This window comes from Callithrix jacchus, chromosome 4, assembly GCF_049354715.1.
Source record: "Callithrix jacchus isolate 240 chromosome 4, calJac240_pri, whole genome shotgun sequence".
Classification (NCBI taxonomy): domain Eukaryota; kingdom Metazoa; phylum Chordata; class Mammalia; order Primates; family Cebidae; genus Callithrix; species Callithrix jacchus.
Genome location: NC_133505.1, coordinates 130,472,032 through 130,493,129, shown reverse-complemented (window position 1 = coordinate 130,493,129; position 21,098 = coordinate 130,472,032). Strand labels below are relative to the sequence as shown.

The window sequence follows — 21,098 nt, the reverse complement described above, 5'->3', positions numbered from 1 at the left end:
TCTACATTTAAACCATTAAAATGTGATTCATATTTTTAAATACTCCTGATATTGAAAGTTAACATGTTACCTAGTTTGCCAAAATTCTTTCAAATTATGGTCAGATTTATATGGATATGTCCTTCCACCATGAATGGACATTACAAGTCCCATGCATCTGCTAAATGCAACAAAGGCTTTCTTTGGAAACTGTAATATAATCAATCCCTCAACCCTGAAAAAACAAAAGCTTATAATGAAAAGTTACAGATGTCAACTTTAATACAAACAAAACCATCAAACCATTCATAGAGTATTTTTAATCATCAGAATTATCTACTTTGTTTAACTTACTTCACAACCCAAAAGAGTGAGTGAAGTCAGTAAGTTGTTTCCTCATAGTAATAAGGTAGCTAACATTACCATGTCTATTTAAATGTTTGGGGTTTTGTTTTGCTCTGTTTTTCAGGTAATCCCTTAAAAACCCTATGAAGTAGTTACTATTACAGACCCCAAAAAGAGAAAAACAAAAAAATAATGCAAGGAAGTTAAACTGGTCTGAGCTTACTCCACAAGTAATGACTCCAGAGCCCTCATATTTAACCGTAAAGCTATACCTCCTCTCAAGTTATACACTAGCTACAAAAATAATTACAGGTATTTCATCTGAAATTCACAGTAACCTGAGTGGGTCCTAACGATAGCACAGATTTCCCCATATCAAAAACTAAAAAGTAAATTATGCTTTATCTTTCAATAAAGAAGAAACAGTAACCTGAGTGAGTCCTAACGATAGCACAGTAGATTTCTCCATATCAAAAACTAAAAAGTAAATTATGCTTTATCTTTCAATAAAGAAGAAGCCAATTCATTAAAATATAAGTTTTCTAATCACCTCCACACTACCTGTTAAATCCAATATATATACAAAGGAAACAGCTGAGAAATATTACTGAACAAAACAATGGAGATACCAAGTACCTTTGTAAATACTACAGTCCATATACATTGAGAAATTGAGTCCCATCAACCCCAGCCAGACACTATATTTTATAACTGTTGCACGTAATTCTAAAATCTGGGTTGCCCTTTCCCCTCCCCAAAACTGACCAAAATCTATATGCAGAGAAATGCTAGAACTAGGCAACCAACAAAAAGAAGACTGAAAAAAGTTATAAGAAGCTTACAATATTCATCTAAAAGTTTACTGTCCATGTGATTTTCACATCAGGACAGTTATCTATAAAAATAAATAGGCACCAAGAAGTTATTAAAACCTAACAGAAGTTTCATATGTAAAACAGTTTATTCCCCAATAGTTCACAGCACACACAGGTGAAACTTAATCCAGGTGAGGATTTATTTTCAATACAAGCTCTCCAATTCTCATTTCCATAGATATTTTCTTTTTACAGGCTACATAGCATTAATCTAAAAATAAAATAATGCTCAATAGCTGAGAAGTTTAGAAACTTGTATTTTAAGCAAGTTGCCTATCAACTAAAAATATGGATTTTCTAAATAAGGACTCTTTTGAGGAATGGAAGAGGATTTGATTGCTGGGCAAGTGTTTTGATTTTTACAAAAGGAAACATTTCGACTGCTGTCTCTCTAATGAAGAATATAGGGTCAGAAATTCTAAGCTAAATTAATGGGCACAGCATCATAGTCATATGCCTTGAAATAAAAGTGCTGAACAATTTATCAACCTCTAAAGTTCATCAACATTAGGCAAATTTTAAAAAACAAAATAATAAAATGGTGGTCACAAAGTGCTAATACCAGATTTTGAGTTTCTCAAATAAGTGATGTACACTATGTGTTGTCCTGAAGCCATATCATAATTAATGAAATAAGAAATGTTTTCCTTTAATTAAATATGTCCAATGATCATCTTCTTTTCATCTTACAATTGAATGCAAGTAGAAGAAAGAAACCAGAACAGTGAAAAACACAGAATTATGCCCTCTGAGTAATGAATGCTAAAACAAATAACTTCGGGACTACAGGGCTTCCAATATTTGAAGGACTTTCATATGGAAGAAGAAAGAGTTAGATACATTGAACATCTGGCACAATGCCTAATTTATTACAGGTACTCATTAAATATTTATTCTATGACTGAGGGAATGAATCAATTAATGCACAAATCATTTGCTGATTATCTCCAGAACAAGAAAATTCTTCTAGAATCACAGAATTTAGTAAGTTACAGGAAGGCAGAGTTTTGCTTTAACATATAAAATAGTTTATAAATTGTAATTGTTTGACAATGAAAATAGGCTGTCTCTAAAGGCAGAATGTCCCCTAAAGCTAAGCCTGTTTCACTTAGACATCTGAGAAGGGACTGCCTTTCAGATGGGCATACAAACTGGCTGCTGACTTTTAAAAGTTCCCATGTTGCTGTGATTTCCTCTTTTAGATTCTCTCATTTCTCTGGTTAGGAGAGCAATTTGTGAATTTTCCCTCTGCCTTGAAATTCCACTCTTATTTTGATGGTCCACTGTGAGAAAATACTATTACAACAGAATCATTCATCAGGGCTCATTCATTTAATCTTGCCCCTCCACTACACAGTCATATTCCAACTCCTGACGAACAAGAGTGGAAAAGAACCAAAGTGCTCTTAGATTACAAACAACATCCTTATGTGTGTGTGGGAGTGTGTCTGCATACTTGTATTCTTATCTGATATCTTTTGCAGTGACACTAGCACATTTTTTGACTTACAAAAATGATGGTTTGAGTAATTATCCAGCTATGACTCATTTCCTGTTTTTGTCCATTACAATCATCTTGATAGATGCAGGGGGCCAAGAAAGTCAAAATTTTGGTCAACCATTGTGGAAGACAGTGTGGCGATTCCTCAAGGCCTTAGAAACAGAAATTCCATTTGACCCAGCAATCCCATTACTGGGTATATATCCAAAGGACTATAAATCGTTCTGCTATATGGACACATGCACACGAATGTTCATGGCATCACTGTTTACGATAGCAAAGACCTGGAGCCAACCCAAATGCCCATCGATGATAGACTGGATTGGGAAAATGTGGCACATATACACCATGGAATATTATGCAGCAATCAAAAATGATGACTTTGTGTCGTTTGTAGGGACATGGATGAATCTGGAGAACATCATTCTCAGCAAACTGACACAAGAACAGAAAATGAAATACCGCATATTCTCACTCATAGGCAGGTGATGAAAAATGAGAACACATGGACACAGGGAAGGGAGTACTAAACACTGGGGTCTATTGGGGGGAATAGGGAAGGGACAGTGGCGGGGGGGAGGTGGGGAGGGATAGCCTGGGGAGAAATGCCAAATGTGGGTGAAGGGGAGGAAGGCAGCAAAACACACTGCCATGTGTGTACCTATGCAACTGTCTTGCATGTTCTGCACATATACCCCAAAACCTAAAATGCAATAAAAAAAATAAATTTAAAAAAAAATGTTGGTTCTATCTGAAGTTGTCACAGTTGAACAGATGTAGCCAAAATGTGAATATGGGTATTATATGAAGACTCAAAGAGGCTAATTTATTCTCTTAATCTTGGTTGAGATATAGTGGAAAAACAATGATGGTGTGGACTGGGTAGCTGGGGGTGAAACTGAGAATAAAGAAACTTTATTTTCAGACCTGACACTTACCATTCTATGCTAGATTTCTCACATGGAAAATATGGAATGGTGGCAGCTATGTATCCTCTCCTGCATCCTAGTGTTTTGTGCTTTTGAAAATGAAATAGTAATGAAAATATTTTGTTCATATTGCCACATACAAATAGCAAGTAGCGCCAAATCTAAATATGAGTTTAAAGTCCAGACATAAAGGAATGTGACTAACTATCAGCGCAATTTAAAACCTGTCAATGCTATAAAGTACCAGTTAGAAACCAGGACTCCATTACCAGCATTCTAGAAATAAAGCACTTATTTGACGGCATTGTTACTGCCACAGATTTCGTGTACTTCTTTTAAAACCACTTTGCAAGAACAAATTTATACTCCAGAAATGTATAAAATCCACACCACATGGAACAGTCCTTATGTAAATTTTATTTCATATTGATTTTTTCTTTCCATCATATTCATTGCAAAGTCAAGTCACGAAAACAAAATCAATAACTGAACATTAAGGAGGCACTTTTCATACAAAGGGCTTTCTACTATTTTGCATAACTCTTCTTTTTACTTTCTACATTCTGAAACACTGCAAGCTGAAAAATGAATAACTGAATAAATTAAACTAAAGTTAACATTATCCTGCCTTTTGAAAGAGCAAAACATATTAAGTCGATTCAAGAACTTTCTTTTTCTTTTTCCTTATGATAGCCAGGTTCTTTGTCAATATCATGGCTTAAGAATCATCCCATGGCTTCCATTGAAATGAGTGGTACAGCATCCAGTTATGAAAGGGCATTTGATGATGTGGCAGGTAAGAGATTATTAAATGTTGAATTTGAATTGCTGGGACATTAACAAACCACACACTTCAAACAACTATGGAATCCACTCAAGCTATATCTCTCTTAAGAAGATGACACATCATGTAGGTTTCAATGTTCAAGTGTTTTCAGAGGCTTTGAAAACTGAACACCTGTAGTTATTCACATATTAACCTTGCCTTTGCAGTATAAAAATTCCTATGTCATTGTTTGTGAAAGTACTATATTTACTAAACCATAGCTAACTACTTTTGGAATTTTTCACTGAAAGATACATTGTAGTTAATATTAACTGTTCTATATTTAGAAAATAAAAATTTCTTTTCCGTCTTTCAATTAATGTTAAGAATAACATATACAATTTTTCTTTCTCTATATTAAATATATTTTAAAAAACATTTGGGAAAATGTGAAAAATAAACATCTCTAAACTTCTATCAAATCTTATATACACAAACAAGAGAATTCATGCACTTGCTTTTCATATCCTGCCCTGTAGAAGAAAAATACGCATATGTATACATATATATGTTTATGATAAATATTACTGATATAAAGAATGTATAGCACACAATTCACAAATAATTATAAAATACACAATATTATTTATTAAAAATTCCCTAGAGCCAATTCATTTGCACATAATTTTTTGTTGGTTTTTGCTGAGTTCTTGGATGAGTGCTTGTCAGGGGTCTCCAGAGAAACAGAACCAACAGGATATACATAAATATCTCTGAAAGGCAGAGAGAGAGACAATGAGACAGAGAGAGAGACAGAGAGAGAGAGAGAGACAAAGAGAAGGAGAGAGTCTGTCAGCTGGTAGAGTTTCAATTGCTCAATTTTACATTAATGTTTAGATAGAATGCAAATGTATTAATTAGAGTTTTTACCTAAAAGTACACATGGTTTGTGATTTTAAGCTAAACTTCGAGGAAGCATTCTTGATGCATACTTTTATGTCTAATTCTTTCCAAAGAGATATATAGTAAACTATACTTAATTCAAAAAACTACATTTGCCTAGTGAGGATGCAGGCATTATAAGGAAGGCCAGTCTTTCTCTAGTAAGGCCTTCAACTGATTGGATGAGGCCCATTCATATAAGGAAGGGTAATCTGATTTACTCAGTTCAGTGATTTCAATGTTAATGTCATAAAAACACCTTAACAGAAATATCTAGAATAATGTCTGACCAAATACCAGGGTACCATGGACTAGCTTATTTGACACATAAAATTAACCATTACAGTAGCCACCAACCTGGTTGCAATTGATGAAAAGGGCATTTCTACCATGAACACTGGTTATTTTTTTCTTACCTTAAATAACACTGAGAGTGAAATGAAGAAAATATGTGTCTGAATGATAAAAGTGACCTTTTTTCTGAATTGGATAATACTTTTCAAATACTAAGAGAGTAATTCCTCAATTTTTGTGATATTAAACCAGGTAAAGCACATAGTTACATTGTACTCTTAAGTTAAATCTGCATTATTAACAATACTTTCTCCAGTACTATCTCAAGTCTTGCCAATCAACAAAATAATAAACCATACACTTGTTTGTAGTATTTGCTAATTTGCATAATGTAAGTACATCTACTGCGACCAATTTGAAGCTAACAATATGTCACTGGAGTGGAGTTGGGAGAAGATGTGGAATTACATATCCCACAAATACAATAAACAGAAATATACTTAAGAATATGGATAGTACTAAAATCTAATTATATAATTAGGACATAATTTTTGAGTATAATCATTTTCAATATCATCTGCTTAATTAAAAGTTTATATAATTTAATGTTCAACAATGGTGGCCCTGTTTAACACCCAGCTTACAAAAATTCCTAAAATGTTAACAGTTGACTCTTGCAAGCTGGTCCAGCTGGCTCCAGAAACCCCTGCAGCTTTACTTTTTCCTAGACATTGCTGGTAGATAAAATTTTACAAGGAGAACTTAATTCACTTGGTATTAGGGATTAACATTAATAAAATATAATAAAATCTTCCCATAATGTGTTCAGCCTTATCAGTTATTAATACTTATTATGAATTCGTCTGCAAGCTCCTTTCCTGCAGGCAGGCTTTGATGAACAGAGTGACAGTATGGGGACATGAGAAGGGATGTGGAAAAGGAGTACCAGTGGAAGAGGAAAGGCCCATAAGCCTTTCCTTTATCACAGAAGTGCAATGTACCAAATTGAAAATGCAGGTTACACCTGGCCCTTCATATACGGCTATACATTGCTATGACATAGATACAAATATTGAGAAATTTCAATTGACCAGTGTTACAACAAACTTTTAGACAGAATGTAAGTTTATTTAATGAGTGCCTAAACGTACACATTCTGTGGATGGCTTATAACTTCAAGCTGAAATTCATGGTAATGTTCTTGATGCATACTTTTACACCTACTTCAAAAAAACTATGTCTTCCTTGAGAAGAAGCAAGCATTACAGTCATGACCTAAGGCACACATGAATTTTGCTAGTATGTTATATTTATGCTAATGGAAAAATTAAAAAAAAAAAACAGATAAAATTCAAGCTCTCTGCTCTTGCTTTCCTTCCATATATCAAAGTGGTTGTTTCTTTAAACACATTACAAAAAGTTGCAAAGTCTGTCTTCAGCGAAAGGGATTCTAAGAACACTAATAAAAATGATGGACTTGAAAATCAAAGTAAACATAAAAACTTCATATGTTCTCATTTATGGTGGTGCTCCTATCTTCACACATAGCAGGATGTTAAGCCTTCCTTGTTCAGGAACACCACAAATTTTAAAAGTTTTGAAGAGCACTGGCTTTGGGCATTGATATCAGGTCTTAACTTTAGAGACCTGAGATAATTAGTTTTAGAAATGTAAAGTTTTCTTGATAGAGAGAGAGGTAGGTAGCTAGATAGATGAGAGACAAACAGACAAACAGATACCTACATAGAGGTGTATACACACACACACACACACACACACACATTTCTACATCTCAATTCTCAAACTTCCTGACAGGTCTGGCATCTAAAAATACTGCGAAGAATGGAATATTATGCAGCAATCAGAAATGATGAGTTCGTGTCGTTTGTAGGGACATGGATGAATCTGGAAAACATCATCCTCAGCAAACTGACACAAGAACAGAAAATGAAACACCGCATATTCTCACTCATAGGTGGGTGATGAAAAATGAGAACACATGGACACAGGGAGGGGAGTACTAAACACTGGGGTCTATTGGGGGGAAAAGGGGAGGGCCAGTGGGAGGGGGAGGTGGGGAGGGATAGCCTGGGGAGAAATGCCAAATGTGGGTGAAGGGGAGAAGAAAAGCAAAGCACACTGCCATGTGTGTACCTACGCAACTGTCTTGCATGCTCTGCTCATGTACCCCAAAACCTATAATCCAATAAAAAATTAAAAAAAAAAAAAAAAAAAAAAAAAAAAGAAAATAAAATCTGCCTTCAAATCTCCCACTTTCCCATCCATCTTTTCTTTATCATCATCATCTTCATTCTTCTGCATCTTACACTCATGTTCTCTCCAAAGTATATTGGAGGTAGGGCACGGTGGCTTACACTTGTAATTACCACTTTGGGAGGCCTAGGTGGACAGATCACTTGAGGTCAAGAGTTCGAGAGCAGCCTGACCAACATGGTGAAACCTCATCTTTACTAGAAATGCAAAAAAATTAGCAGGGCCTGATGGCAGCCACCTGTAAACCTACCTACTTGGGAGTCTGGTGTATGAGAATTGTTTGAACCAGGGAGGTGTGTAGGTTGCAGTGAGCCAAGATTGTGCCACTGCACTCCAGCCTGGGTGCCAATCAATAAAATAAAATAAAAAACAAAAATAAAAAGGTATATTGGAGTTAACTCAGGACATCCCTAACCACCCCAGTTATACCCAAAATTTCCATTCTAATTGTTTCATGATACGCTCTTACCTACTTCTCTCTCTCTTTTTTTTTTTCTTTAGATAGCATCTCACTTTGTCACCAGGCTGGAGTGCAGTGGCACAATCCTGGCTCACTGCAACTTCCCCCTCCCCAGTTCAAGTGATTCTCCTGCCTCAGCTTCCTGAGTAGCTGGGACTACAGGCATGCGCCACCATGCTCAGCGAATTTTTGTATTTTTAGTAGAGACTGGGTTTTACCACATTAGCAAGGATGCTCTCAATCTCTTGACCTCGTGATCTGCCCACCTCAGCCTCCCAAAGTGCTGGGATCACAGGCATGAGCCACCGCATCTGGCCTCTAAGTCTTTCATGATACCCTCTTAACTCAAGTACATGTGCCCCAGATTAGTGTATCTTTGTCCTGCACTCTCTTCTCCTTTATCTTTTCAAATCTGTGTTGTAAAATTTTCCAGAAGTGTTTGGAGATCATCCATATCTCTGCCCCAGGCAAGTGCTTTGTGTTTTTTTGGTTTTTGTTTTTTAAAAAAAGCTTTTGGAAATTAAGCTTCAAGAAACAAAGCAATGCACTGGTGCAGTGCAGTAGTCCTGAAATGCAGGCATAAAACATTAGGTCCCTGAAAATCAAAACAACTATGCAGACAAGATGGGTTCTGTGATCAAGTCAACTTAGAGGTTGGTGCAATGAAATACGTAGAATTAGCTTTTTCTCGTTCCACAACTTTTACTATGATGAGTGTCTATTAAATGTTTATTTAATAAACATTTGGGAAAATTGAAAAATAAACTGTAAACTTTTATCAAATACATAGAGAAACACAAGGTAATTCATGCATGTGCCTTCCATATCCTGCCCTGAAGAACTTGTTTATCTACAACTTATAGCTCAATTTGAAGTGTTTCCCAATCAAAACTGATTGTAGAATTTTCTCTGGCGTGAATCCTGGGGTGAGTGCTCAACACGACGTAAATCGCCCGTGAGTGACACACCATAGGAACTAGACTTTTAAACAACATTGAGTCACTCAGCCTGTCAGTGCCTCTCAAACCAAGTCACATGGCTCCACAGACTTGCCACTCTCTAGGCCATAAGCAATATCGAGTTAGTACTATGTGATGACCTGCATCCAGGAATAGGCAAGAAAAGGCATTGGGTGGTAAAGTGAGTGGGCTTCAGGGAGACAGGAATGGGTGTTGTGGGGGAATTGGGCAAAAAAAGTCATATCAAGATTGCAATCAAGAAATGGTGACAAAATACAGGACTGGATAAATTATCCAAGATAAATGAGAGTTGAAACATGAGGAACACAGGCCAGCAGTATAAATAGGTTACCTAAAAAGCAGGGTGTATTTTCCTTGGAGAGCTGTTTTTAAAGGATTTGGTGCATATCAAAGTTTTGCACTGAGCAAGAGTTTACACATGGGCCAGTGCTTGACCCACATATAATTATATCATCTTCAATTGTACCTCCTAATCTGAGCTGGATACCTCTTTGAGAAGCTGTGATTTTTAAATCTTAGAATACATACAAATTACTTGGAGAACTCTAAAAACGCACAGTCTCAGGCTGCCACCTTCCAGAGACTTTGACTCAGTAAGTGTGAGGTGGGCTTGGGAATCAAATGCAGGCTGCCTTATGAGAAAGGCTGATTTAAAACTAACGAACTGAGTCAGAACACATCCAAAAGCATGATCAATTTCTTTCTAGATCAGAGCAGTTCCACAGGCTTTATAACTTGTTTTTAAGTAGAAAATGTGAATCTTCTAAGTTTCCCTTTCTCATTTCTTATCCATATCACAAAATATCTCTGCTCTTTTTATCTTTTCTCCCTGATCTCTGGCTAATGCAGACGATAGAGTTGCAGTTAAGGGCAGAGAGGCCTGAGTGAGACAGCCGGGGTATGAATCCTAGCCCTAACGCTTGCTAGTGGGTAACAGCCAGCAAATCACCAAACCCCCAGTGTCTCAACTGCCTCTTCTGTAAACTGGGGATGGTTATAACAGAACTTACCTTGGAGGGGGTTATGGACTGAAGGTTTGTGTCCTCCACAAATTTATATGTTGAAGTTCTAAAACCCTCTGTGTGACCGTATTTGGACATGGGGCCTCTAATGAAGCAAGGTTAAAGTCATAATGGTGGGTCCCTGATCTGATAAAATTAGTATCATTTTAAGAAGAGATGCCAGAAAGCATTTGTGCTCATTCCTGCACATTCTCTCCCTCTCCCTCCCTTTCTCGCATCCTCCACACAGGTCTCTTTCCCTCTGTCTCTCATCTTTTCTCCCTCTTTCCCTCTCCCTCTCAGTTTCTCTCTCTCTCTCTCTCTCCTTCCTCCCTCTCTCTCTCTCTCTCTCTCTCCCTCTCTTGTCATACACAAAGAAGAGGTCTTATGAGCACCCAGTGAGAAGGTAGTTACGAGAAGGTAGCTACTGGTAAGACAGAAAGAGGGCCCTCACCAGACCAACCATGCAGCTCTCTGATCTTGGACTTCAGCCTCCAGAACTTTGAGAAAATAAATTTCTGTTGTTGAAACCAGCCAGTCTGTGGTGTTTTATTATGACATCCCAAACCAACTAATACAGAAGGTCATTGTAAAGATGAAAGAAGGTAATATATGTAAAAGCACATAGAATGGCACCAGGCACATAATTAATATTGTGTTAACGAATACTGTATGTCTTGCAAACTCTTCCTTTAGGAGATGGGAAGAATTATGATATTAAATATATTGCCTGCAGATTATTATCGTATGACAATATCAATCAATATAAAACTATTTTCTCTTTTCTTTCAGTAACTACTTGTAAAAACAAAAAATGAAGTGTTCTCTGAATTATTTCCAAGATGGTCAATAAAAAGATTAAAATCTGGTAATTAGGTAAAAGTTTGATTAAAAATCTCAGGATACAAATAATATTTGTATAAAGAAAGAAAGAAGAAGGTACCTCTTAGAGACCTTACTTAACCCTAATAAAATATGTAATTAACATCTTAATGGGTCATTCTAAACCTTCAAAATGAATGCCAGAGGGCAGTTGCCTACACAACCCATCTATGTAACAAAGAGCACTGAGTTTTTTGGGGTAGGAGGGGTCTGATTATTTTTAAACACTGTAAAGCACTTTGCAACCAGCAGTAACATCACAAAAGAGCCAGAGAACAGCAGCAATGATAAGGAGAGGATGGTCATGAACTCATGTGACATTCTTATTAGAGCTCCCCACGGAAGATGAGCACGACTTGCTTCCTTTGAATTCTATTCTAATCTATATTTGCAGACTTTTATTCTCTGATCACTTTAGAATAAAATGGTTGATTTTAGGCCCTATTTGTTTTCATGCTTTATCACGTTTTATTGATTTTAATCAATCCCAACAATGTATCCCATTCCCAATTATTCTTGGCATATTAGAAAATTATGTTGGATGAGTTTGAATGTATTTTAACCTGAGTGAATATGTGAGGTTCCCTCAAACCCAACATTCTGCAACAATATTCTCATAAAATTAACCATCATGATTGGGAATCGATCTATCCATATTGGTCTGCACTAGCAGATATTAAAATATTCAATTCAATAATTTTAGTAGCCTTCAGTGGTATGTCTAAGAAGCCTACAGGTTTCACCTTAGGGATACTACAAATAAATAAGAACATAACTTTTTATTAAATAGCCTTCACTAAATCACAACATTTAATGGATTCTTTAATAGAATTTGCAGTGATATTGCAATGATTCTGTCTCAATAAGTTGTATGGATATAAAGGAATACGTGAGGAAGGGTAAATTATTTTCAAAAGGGATTTATTTGGCTCATGCCTCTGCAGGATGTGCAAAAAAGATGGTGCCAGCATCTACTTCTGGTGAGGGCTTGGGAAGCTAAGCTTCCACTCATAGCAGAAGGTGAAAGGGAGTAGGCATCACCTGGCAAGACAGGAAGCAAGAGAGAAAGGAGGAGGTGCCAGACTATTTTTCTGATTTAGACATGTTATTTTATTGAACTCTGCAGATTCTCTCTTGTACATGTGCCATAAAATTGCAATGTAAATGTACAATAAAATTGCACAGTTACAACAGAGAATGTGTAAAGGTCAATACAGTATCATTTAAAAGAGACAAATTTGAACTCAATACCTTAATAATATAAAGACTATACCTAATGAGAAGTAAAGCAAATACATTTTGAATATAAAATGTAAGCTGGAAATCCGCTGGTAGTGCAACTCAAATCAAAACAGACTGACAAAGTATGGCACAAATTAATTACATACAAATTACAAAATATTCAGATATATACATTATTCATACAATACATAAATTATCATACTAGATTTGTAATAGATGACAGTATCACATGCTACAGTTGCAATCCAGTAATTAGTCATAGATTTCTTTCAATAATATTGTTGACATTGGGAACAGATGATTCACATGATTCATCTCAGTAATAAAACTCTTCAATCACTTTCATTATTATAATTGAGAGTAAAACATGAAAGCCGGTGTACTAAGCAAGACAAGTATATACCTCTCTGTATTGGGGGGAAAGGATTGAGTATTCCAGTGGTTAGACTTACTTATCTGTCATTACATAATTTAGACTATAAACTTCAGTCCAAAACATAGACTGAATTCACGGAAAAATATCTGTAAAATTGGTTGCTTGATATCCAGTTGGGAAAATATGCCCTTGGGGTTGGGTAGGAATTTATATGTATATATGTATAAAATAGTCATATATATACATATTTTACATATATAGTATATATACATATATACAAATACATTCATATATATGGTTATTTTGTATTAATACAGATGTAAGACAACACTTACTGCTGTAAATTACTATTGTAAATGCTTAAAGATTAATTTATCAAATACAGGTTTGATAACTGCATTTCAAATGCTTCTTCTCCAGATTTGTATATAAAATAATGGCATGGATAGTGCTACCCTTTGGAAATGGTTTGTTTGGTTCTACCAAGTCTCTTTTTGAAATTCTGTCCCATGTCAAAGGTAGGGCCTAATGGGAGGTATTTGGATCATAAGGATGGAACCCTCATGAATGACTAGGTGCCCTTATCAAGGGAGTGAGTGAGTTCTCACTCTTAGTGTCCTTGAGAGATCCCCCCAGAGCTGGTTGTTGAAGAGTCTGGCACCTCCTTCTCTCTCTTGCTTCCTCTCTCACCATGTTATGCCCACTCCACTTCACCTTACACTGTGAGTGAAAGTTTCCTGAAGCCCTCAACAGAAGTAGATGCTGACACCATGTTTCTTGTACAGCCTGCAGAAGCATGAGCCAAATAAATCTTTTTTTTTTTTTTTTGAGACGGAGTTTCGCTCTTGTTACCCAGGCTGGAGTGCAATGGCGCGATCTCGGCTCACCTCAACCTCTGCCTCCTGGGTTCAGGCAATTCTCCTGCCTCAGCCTCCTGAGTAGCTGGGATTACAGGCACGCGCCACCATGCCCAGCTAATTTTTTACATTTTTAGTAGAGACGGGGTTTCACCATGTTGACCAGGATGGTCTCGATCTCTTGACCTCGTGATCCACCCGCCTCGGCCTCCCATAAATCTTTTTTCTTTGAAAATTACCCAACCTCGGCCAGGCGCGGTGGCTCACGCCTATAATCCCAGCACTTTGGGAGGCCGAGGCAGGTGGATCACGAGGTCAAGAGATCGAGACCATCCTGGTCAACATGGTGAAACCCTGTCTCTACTAAAAATACAAAAAAATTAGCTGGGCATGGTGGCACATGCCTGTAATCCCAGCTACTCGGGAGGCTGATGCAGGAGAATTGCCTGAACCCGGGAGGCGGAGGTTGCCATGAGCCCAGAGCGCACCATTGCACTCCAGCCTGGGTAACAAGAGTGAAACTCTGTCTCGGAAAAAAAAAAAAACTACCCAACCTCAGATATTCCTTTGTAGCAACACAACAGACTGAGACAGAATCAGAAAAGTTTCAAAAGAATATCAGTTTTTGAAGAAAGTATATACATATTTCTTTTATTTAGAGATAATATGAAAATATCTATATGCTGGACATTTATGTATACAAAATGAGAATAGACAAACCTAAATAAAAGTCTGATCAACATTTTAGCTGAATATACATATTATTAAAGTGGTCATTGCACTTAGTTTAATAATATGCTCTAATCTACTAACGTAACTGACTACCCTTTGGCTAAGAGAAAGAGCTGAAAAGTTGAGTGACAGATTTTGCATGACATCAGAAAAAATAAAGTATCAACCTAAATGTTATTTTCTTACCATCATATTCATTATGAGCTCTTCTTCAGGATAAGATGAAACTTCCAGATTTAAGCATGCATTGCAGGTAATGTTCTCAAAACAAATGTTAGTTTATGAAACAAATGCATAAGGTATCTCAGAATACAAGAGAATTTAGACTACTTAAAAAAACTCAGTTTTAATTAGTGGAAAATCTGAAATGTAGAACATAGAGGCATTTCAGAAATTATTTTCAAGGGTGTTGTAAAAATCAAATCAATGGCTAACAGAGAATCTGCGTGGAATACTTAAATAGTTAAACCTTACATGCAGTGTTTTATAGTTCACACCCACCCCACCTGCTTTCTCTTTATAACAAGCTGGAGACATTTTTGGAGCAGGTAGAGCAGAAAGCAGATTCAGAAAGATTATTTGCACAGCTGGGAAGTGGAAGTGCCCAACCGAATATATGAGATATCTGACTCCCTAATGATAAGACACATTTTTAATTAAGAGCATTTCTAAACCATGTATTTTAAACTCTTCAAAAGTCATTTAAAAAGGACCACTGTAATGATTTTTTGTTTGTTTGTTTGGCAGGCTTTTCTTTGAAAATATCAATTTCACTTCAGCCTAGATTTAATTATCACCCATTTCATTGTAAGAGAGTTATTCATTTTTTAAAGTAACTATTGCATGCTTATGGCTAATTGCTGTGCAAATAGTTGTGGATACTGTAGTAAATAGAAAAACAGAATCCCTACCCTGTGAAACTCACTGCAATCCAGCACACAGGCCCTAGTAAAATAAATGCATATTTGTTTGTACTCTGTGATAAGAATCATAAAAGACCGGTTCACATTTCCAGTAGAACACATCAAGAGGCCCTACATTAGGTCTGGGTGGTCACACAAGACAATGTTGGAAGTGACTATTGACGTAAAAAATGAAGGAGCTGGCCAAGAGAAGCAAGGTTGGGTGGGAAGAATGCTCTAGGCAGAAGAAACAATTGCATGTGCAAAGACCCTATAGAGGAAGAAGCATGGCATCTACCTTCAAGAGACAGAACTCAGATCCATGTGGCAAGCAGGCAAAGAGACTCAGCACGTGGTGAGACTCAGAGAAGGTGGCAGGACTGATGATGTACAGCCTCGTAGCTTCTCCCAGGGATATTCATCTTTTCCTTTGCAGTAGTCCCAGAATCATTCCACACACCCAGCAGGTGGGTGCAGCAAGACATTACTTGCATTTTAGAAACATTCCTCTACTTGCAAGATTGAGAATGAATTAGAGGGATACGAGTGTGTGTGTGGGAGACAGAGGCTTATTATAAGCAAAACACAGACGAGAGACAGTGTTAATATATGCAGGCTATTGATGGTAGAGAGAGAGCACAGTTTCAAAACATACAGGTGGTAAGTGAAGAAGCCTTAGAAATAGGTTAGAAGTAGAGGAAGGAGAGAGTCAGGATAGTGAGATTTTACTTAATTAAAAAAGAAAAAAAATAACTGGAGTATATTCATAGGACATCTGTATTCACAAAAGCTAATTGGTGAGTCAGGTTAATTACTGTTCTCCACATGCTGAATTTCTGACATAGTTTTTGTAAGCATAATTCAGCAACACAACAATGGTAGGGAATGTCATGCCAAAATGAATTGCTAACATATGCAATTAAAATAAATGTCTATGAGACATAACTGTCAAAATAGTAATTATGACATGGGGAGCTAGAAGCAATCTGAAAACTTATTTGAAATTAAATTTCTGTCCTCTCTATAGACTCGGTATATTTCAAACCAAGGTATTTTTTTCTAAAAAGTAGAAATTTTAAAAAGCTAATCAAACTCTTTATTACTGAATATTCAACAGCACGAGTCAGATAAACAGTCTGTAAGTGGGAACTCCTTTGAGTACTTTAATGATTTTGAAATCATGTCCATTTAAAATGTATTTCAATTTTGAAAATTAATGAACAAACCACTCTCAATTTTAAAAGTACATGGTCATTTTTTACATTCACTACTTGTAACTAAGTTTTGTAATATTAGAGCACCACGCCAAACACAAAGTTAGAACTTTGAACATGTGTATTAAAGAGCATTTACTAAGAAACCTATTCAATTTGAAAAAGCTTTAAAATAGAATAGGATATGCATGCAATCAAGAGTCCCAGATGTATTTCTCTGTTTGGATGTGCTAGCAAGCGATGAAGAGCCTTTTTAGGTAAATAATCATAGTATTCTGCAAAAATGCTACTCAACAAGAAACATTCTGAAGCATACTTCTAGCAAATCTTAAGAAGGTACATTTCACCAATTCTGAAAACTCAGATTTTTTAATGCTTATTATTTCAAATTTCAAATCTCTAAAATCAAGAGGTCTCTTATAAGCTATTTTCTTACAAAGATTATGAAGACAAATGCATGGGAAAGTCATTACAAACTTGCAATTACCTGTTCTTGGACATAGCTAATCAAACTCTTTCTCCTGACTAAGCTATGGGCATTGTTTCTACAACACATGTTAATTGCCACTTAAAACATCTTCTCATCACTGAAACATAAATATATTGTTTACATGGATACATAGCAACAAAAGACAGGGCATAAATTTGGTCCTAGTAAAACAGTCTTCATTGGAGGAATGACAATTACTGATTTTCACACAAAACAACAAAGTATTCTATGAAACCTGAGAAAGATATCCACTAACATATGTAGCTGTATTATATTTTTTCCTGATATCTGTAAAAAGGATTTCCTGATATCCCACTCAGTGAAGATGAAGGAAGGAAAGACTTGCCCAAACTCTCAGAATAGATTTTAAAATGTCTCAAAGTAATGAAGGCATGAGGAGATAGATTCGCACATTGGACCTGGGCAGTGGCGGGGGTCGGGGGGATATCATTAATGAAACTATCATAATTTATTGGAAGTCTTTTTTATTTCCTAGTGATATATAAATAATGGTACAACTTAAAATTAATGTCATATTAGTTTCAGGGTAACTTAGTTATGGAAGAGCAATGAATTAAAACAGATGGAAAACCAGGGTTCTGGTCCCAGATCTTTACACAAATAATGTGGGAAATCATTAGTCTGTTAACTTATGTGAGCCTGAATTTCCTCACCTGTAAAATAAAGACAGTGTGCTAGATTTTTACTAAAGCATTCTAGTTTTATGATATTATGATGTCTATTATCACTATTAAATATTGGATATAAAAGAATTTCACATTTTTTAAATGATACATTATATTTTTTTACATTTTGATAGTTTCAATAAAGTTATCAGAAAAAATATATATAGGAAAAGTTGGTTCACTAAAATCCCTATTCATTTGAAACTCTAAAAAACATAAAATAGATATAATAAGCATTTTTTCCCTATGAATTTGCATTCAGGCTTTTAAAAGTGAAACATGACAGCAACGACACTAATAGTGGAAAGGAGCAAGTAGTAAATAAGACACTGGATAAAGGCAGATTTGCTCAAATATTACGTCTTCAGAACTATTTAGAAACTGCCACTGTTCACAGGAGATTAGGTGCAATAGAAGGCCTCTAGCTTTACTAGGATTAACGAAAGATCGACCTAGTTTGATTGCAACTTTAGCTTAAAAAAGCACTTGTCTTTGAGTCATTTGAAAATTTGTTATAAATGTATAGTGAATGTTATAGTGGGTATGTATTTACAATTTTCAGTTTGCTAGAATGTTTATCTAACCTGAATAATACATCATCTAACAAATTTGAATGACGTTTATAAATAAGATGTTATTTTAGCATAGTTTGATAGACAACTTTATCATCAGCTAAAAATGTTCCATAGTAACCCACCAAATGGCATATATGAAATTTCACTATAAAACTTCATATAACACAGACAGATACTACAGGACATGATAATAGTCTTATTAAAAGAATATGGTAATGAAGATATTTTAGGCAAAGATAAGTTTTTTATCTTGCACTTAGAAAGTGGTACTAACAGACTGTGCGCAGTGGCTCATGCCTGTAATCCCAGCACTTTGGGAGGCTGAGGCAGGCAGATTGCTTGAGCCAGAGAGTTCAAGACCAGCTTGGGCAACATAGAGAAACCCTGTCTCTACCAAAACTACAAAAAAGTTAACTAGAAGTGGTGGCACATGTCTGTAGTCCCAGCTACTCAGGAGACTCATGTGGGAGAATTACCTGAGCCCAGGAAGTGGAGACTGCAGTGAGCCATGATCACAGCACTGTACTCCAGCCTGTCAAAAGAGTAAGAGCCTGTCAAGAAAAAGAGAGAGAGAGAGAGAGAGAGAGAGAGAGAGAGAGAGAGAGAGAGAGAGAGAGAGAGAGAGGAAGGAAGGAAGGAAGGAAGGAAGGAAGGAAGGAAGGAAGGAAGGAAGGAAGGAAGGAAGGAAGGAAGGAAGGAAGGAAGGAAGGAGCTAATGAAGATGGATAATTTCAAATCTCACTAGGATATAATTTACCAAAGTCACTGAAGAATTATGCAAAGGCCAAACAAATTTTAAAATAGTAATCTGGAAACATGAGATCAAGGAAAATTTTACAAATATCTATTACTATATACCTAAAGAAATATTCAAACTTAATGAATCTTTAAGTCTTTCTCATAATGGGTTTTTAATTCTAGAATTTTTCATGTTAACATAGAATGTTAAAGAAAAATCACAACTGCATGTATCAAGAATTTTTTTTAATTATATTGTTTGAAAAAGGACAAAGCAATTCAAAAATTCATCTTAATCTGGTACCTGTATATATGACATACACATTAAACTAACACTATTTCATCAAAATACATATTTTATGTTAAGTCAAGATTAATAGTACTTTTCAGCTTTTTGTATCGTATCACAGCATACAATGAATTCAATCTAGGACTAATGAGATTCCTGTCTCAGTTACACTATTTAGAAGATTTTATTGGTAAAACTGGCTAACTTCCATCCCCACTGGTAGTGTTTCCCAGATATTCTCTTTTTTTAATCTGAGCCAGAAATATATACATTAGGCAAGCTTATCAGTAGGCTTGTCAGTCCTTTCATCATTTTACCCGTAAGCTATCACCGTCCCTAGTGTACATTAGGTATATTAGAAGTAGGCCTCTATAGGTCTCTCACATTTCTGTACATATTGAGAGCAGAAATACCAACTATGTTTTTATTATGAACTCTTTTCAATTTTGTTTTTATAGTAAACAGGCTGGGAATATAAAGTTAGTGTCTCCTACAGAAACAGATGGTAGAGGCAGCTTTGTTTACAGTCCAATTAATAAAGACAGTGGTTCTCTTCAGAGGAAAGTTCAAGCAGATTTGTTTGTCATCCCTTACAAAACATTCAGGTGTCCTAAACTTAGGATTCTTTAGCTGTGATGCAAACCCACTAATTGCACAGTATCCATTGAGGCCCCTCTACGTCATCCCCAAAGCACTTGGACGGATAAGGGAGTTCATTTTGTTTGCTGTGTTGTTTGTCTCTGATCCAGGAGGATCATGTCTTCTTCCAGCATCTGCCATGAAACTGTGGAAGGCTAAATAAATTGTTGGCCTGAAAGTAGGGTAAAATTTCAGACTCTTCACTTTCTTGACAAAACCCAACATTTTTTGCAAAACAAATGGATACATTTTCTTAGCAATTTTCCATTTTCCAGTTTTTCTCAATATTATAGGATAGTAATTATCCTCTTCAGTATGAATTATTCACATACAAATAAATAGTGATTAATTTCAGGACTACTGATTTCTGAAAAATACAATACTGGTCATTTGAGGACAGAGGAATAAGATATATAAGACATAACTCAAAAAAAGCTCAAACCAAGCTGCCCACACTGACTCGTTCTGTCTTTCTCATTCCCAGCCCAGCTAGTTAGGCTTCTATCAAGTAAGGGAAATAAATATTTGGCTGAAAATTTTAGATGGAGACTTGCTAATCAACAACTAAGGTAAGCCATTTAGCATGCTATTTTTGAAATGTCAAAACGATGTGTATCAGGTTCATGGACATGTTCATTGAGTGAAAATCCTATTAACTATTTAATTACAGACTATCTGAAACATCTTCTTCTACCATATTATAACACTGTTGGAGAAAAACATCCAGTGTTGCAATTTAAGTGTACTTTTGCATTGTAAGAAATCATTAAAGCAACAGTGAACTGAACATTGCAAAAGTCTGAGAGGGTAACCTGGGAAACAACCATTAGGTAAATCTACTGTTTTATGATTATGATAGTGGCCAAGATCTGTGCACAAAGTAGGAAGATGATAGATATCTGATCTGTTTGAAGATGATAAGAACACAAAGATGACCTGATATTACACTCTAATAACTGGTTGAGATTGTTATAGGCTTCCATTATAGTGTGAATCTGAAAACAAGTTATCAACATTCAGATCCTAAATTAGGCACATTTAATTGATCATTTCTTGTTTTCTTTAGAAAAAAATTGCATATAATAGACTGGAAAAGCTTCGTACAGTTCAATGGTCAAAACATGAGCTGA

General features: G+C 35.9%; 1 protein-coding gene across 20 annotated transcripts in view; it reads right to left on the bottom strand.

Annotated features, from left to right (window-relative positions):
• NKAIN2 (sodium/potassium transporting ATPase interacting 2) overlaps positions 1 to 21,098 on the bottom strand; it is a 1,060,472-nt gene that overhangs the window by 936,416 nt on the left and 102,958 nt on the right. Inside the window, exon 3 of one of the 20 annotated variants that reach the window (XR_013534529.1) lies at positions 17,893 to 18,834. The exons of the other annotated variants lie outside the window; for them this stretch is intronic. The gene's annotated coding sequence lies outside the window, so the exon portion shown is untranslated. Of the gene's footprint in view, positions 1 to 17,892; positions 18,835 to 21,098 lie in introns of those variants that run through there. 20 annotated transcript variants of the gene reach the window in all.